This window comes from Pinus tabuliformis, chromosome 3_2, assembly GCF_031772625.1.
Source record: "Pinus tabuliformis cultivar Carrire ecotype Pingquan chromosome 3_2, CPIR1, whole genome shotgun sequence".
NCBI lineage: Eukaryota > Viridiplantae > Streptophyta > Pinopsida > Pinales > Pinaceae > Pinus > Pinus tabuliformis.
In genome coordinates, this window is record NC_142302.1 from 196690207 (window position 1) to 196694073 (window position 3867).

Here is a 3867-nt window from a genome sequence, read left to right on the forward strand (position 1 = left end):
AAAACTATCTAGTTTCAGTTTTGTTTCCTTAAATTTAATACAACTTTCTTTTTTTGGCAATTTTTCGGTTTCTAAACTTCTGAGGCTATTTTGAGGGCCTAAACGACATTTTCAAGGGTAAAAGAGAGATTGAGAAAGTGTCAAGATTTGTTTCACATATTTTTTCTTGTTATCCTTTTAGAGATATTTGAAATGAGGTATTATGATATTCAACGGAGATTGTATGCAAAATTTACAACCCTGGGAAGTTAGAGGTACCAATTACTCATTTATACAAACACTTTGTGTACACAATACTTGTAGGTTATAAATACATATATCTTCACTAATTCAATAAGCTCACCTAAGGATCATCAAGAAGGCCTTATTCCCTCTCCACATAGTTGGAACAACACTTATTAGTCCATACATTCATCCACTGATCAATAGCTAAAGCATTCGTGACATGAGACATAGAAGATACACATCATATGAGGAAACATATAATCAAAAAATAACCAACATATAAACCATGGAAACTCAGCCATAATATCACCAACATAATATCGCCAACAAAGTCAGGGACTTCCACGAACCACCTAACCATATGTTGGGCTAAACCAAATCTCTCTTTTAGCCAATCAACCTCATGCCATATTCCAAGCATGAATGTGGGATCTCATGGAATAAACCACACAAAACTAAACAAGGGCTTCCATAGGCTAAACCAAATCAACCCTCAACCAGTGACTCTATGTCACAGTTGGACATCACTAACACCAACTAGATCGATCTCTACCCAAGTTGTCCAGGGCTCCAAGAACCAGTAACTCAACCCACAACCTTTCAGGGCTCCAAAGTGTTTGTACAACTTGGCTCCAGGACCAGTAACTCAACCCACCAAGGTCTCCAAAATGTTTGTCCAAGTTAGGCTTTAGGACTAGTAACTCAACCCAAGTTGTTCCAGGGCTTCTAGAGAATTTTTTCTAACCCATGACCATACGGAGTTACGAGCACCAACCAGAAAAAAATCAAATGGAAAAACCCACAACACCATTAATATCCAATAAATGGCAAGGGAAGGCTAAAACCACTATTAATCCAGAAAATCCTCCATGCCAATGATAAAACATAACTATATAATCACATGCATATACCATGCATCCATAAATCAACAAGGAAATCATGCATGCAACCTATCACCTGCAAATTAATCCAGATGTAGTTGTTGATCCACCTATTCTCTTGCACTTTCCTACTTTCCCTTGCCTTATTTTTCCAATCCAAGTGAAAACTAGAGTGCTCCAAGCATACTCCAAGAATGCTCCAAGGTTTCTCTAAGTGCGAAAGTGTGTGATAGAGTGAGAGAATATAAGATAGCTCCAAGATAAAACTGACAAAAGATGTGAACTGATACTCAGAAGCCTTTTTATCATTGAGGCCTCTATTTTCTTCATTTTTCTCTATTTTTCCTTTAATTTCCTCCTCATGCAATTTTGCGACCTTTCATCTCCCTTTTCTCCTATTTTCCTTTATTTCATAAATAAAATGTCAATTAATGCCACTTTTCCTTTGCCAATCTCCATAGCCATTAACTAATAACAAGTGATACCCATCACTATGTTTTTCTTAACATTCAACTTGGAATACATGTCCCAGGACCTTGGTCTTATTTTTATTTACATATAAAATCAACTTGGGGCTATTACATAACCCTCCCCCTTGGGGGAACACCATCCTCGATGTTTAATGACACTTACAAGCCAACAAAACACATGCTTCCCATGGAGCTTTATAACATAGCTCATTGCAACATTTACATCATAACATATTGTTGAGTCCATGACCATCATAACATGAACACGACACTGCTTATTGGAGCTTTATAACACAACTCAATGTAGTATTTACATGCATATGCATATACAAGCATAACCAAAACACAAACTCAAAACATATATTAGAATACATCCGCTCAGCTAGCGAATAGAGAAGGATACATAGTCTGCATCTGATCAACCATCTCCCATATAGCTTCATCTAGACCAAAATGCTTCCATTTCACTTTAACTTGCTCGATTTCTTGATTCTGGAGCATGAGCATCTTTCGCTGCAAAATTCACTAAGGTTTCGACTGGAATTATCCTTCTAGTTCCACCTATAATACTAACTGACCAATCACATGATCAACATATTTCACATACTTCTTAAGAAATGAGACATGGAAAACATCATGGAATTTCATTGTGAGAGGTAGTGCAAATCGGTAGGCCATTGGTCCAGTCCTATCAAGGATATCGAAAGGCTTGCAATACCAGGGTGCCAACTTGGCACATGACCCAATCCTCAAGGAGCTCTTCTTGGGATTGATGCACAAATACACATGATCCCCAACCTAAAACTCCCTAAATACCTTGTGTTGATATGCATAACTCTTTTGTCTATCTTGTGCTTCTTTTAGGTTCTTCTTGCTAACCTGCATTTCTTGTTCCATCTTTTCCAACATGTATGGTTCAATGAATTCCACCCATAAAGTGCATCAAACAAACTCATCTTCAAAGATTCCTGATATCCATTATTGTACGCAAACTCCACGAGTGAAAGATACGCTTCCCACTTCCATTGTTGATGCATGATGTACATCCTCAACATTTCCTCAAGAATCCTATTGACCCTATGTATTTCCATGTGTCTGTGAATGATAATTTATATTGAAATCTAAATTTTTCCTCAAACCTACGAACAACTCCTTCCAAAATCTAGAAGTGAACTTAGCGTCTTTGTCTCACACAATATTCCTAGAAATACCATGCAATCTCACTATCTCCCTAATGAAGACCTAAACTACCTCACTAGATGAATTTGTAGACTTAACTATGATGAAGTGAACTACCTTAGTCAACCTGTCAACCACAACCATAATAGAATCATGCTTTCTATATGTCCTCAACAAACCTACAATAAAGTCCATGGAAATGACCTTCCAATTCCACTCTGGAATTAGAATTGGCTGCAATAAACCACATAGATGCTTACACTTTGCTTTTACCTATTGACAATCCAAACATCTCCCAAAATACTCAACCACCTCTTTCTTCAAGTTCACACAATGGTAAAACTTCTTCACTTTTGTTAATGTCTTTTGATTTCCCTAGTGACCTGAATACGACTTAACATTAAATTCCCTCAAGATAAGATTCTTAAGCTCACTTTTGTCTAACAGATAGATATTGTCCCTAAATCTAACCAAACCATATATAATGAGATGATAATCCACATCCTGTTCACTTGTACCATGTTGTTGTAACCTCTTCTTAAGTTTTTGGTACCTGTCATCTTGTTTTCTTGCCTATAAGATCCAATCTTGTAGATCCAAACCATATGAACTCATAATTTATATGTTATTTACCTACACTCTTTTGCTAAGAGCTTCTACAACCATGTTCTCTTTAACGTTAACATATCTAATCTCGAAGTCAAACTCAATGAGCATGACCAACCACCTAGCTTGCCTGACACTCATATTAGGTTGGTAAAACAAGTACCTTAGCCCACTGATTACTCATCAAAATGAATCTCTTTCCAAGAAGATATTGTCTCCACATTTTCAATGCATGAATGATCGTTTCCAACTCAAGATCATGTGTCACGTGGTTTTTATCGTGCTCATTCAGTTTCCTTGACTCACAACATACTACTTGTACTTCTACATGATGAATCCACCAAGTCCTCTCTTGTAAGCATTATACATACCACAAACTCTTTATTTGGATATGCAATCTTTAGAACTGGAGCATTTGTAAGAAACTACTTCAACTGCTCAAAACTAGTTGCACATTCCTATGTCCATTCAAATTTATTTCCTTTTCTTTGCAAAGATGTAATTGG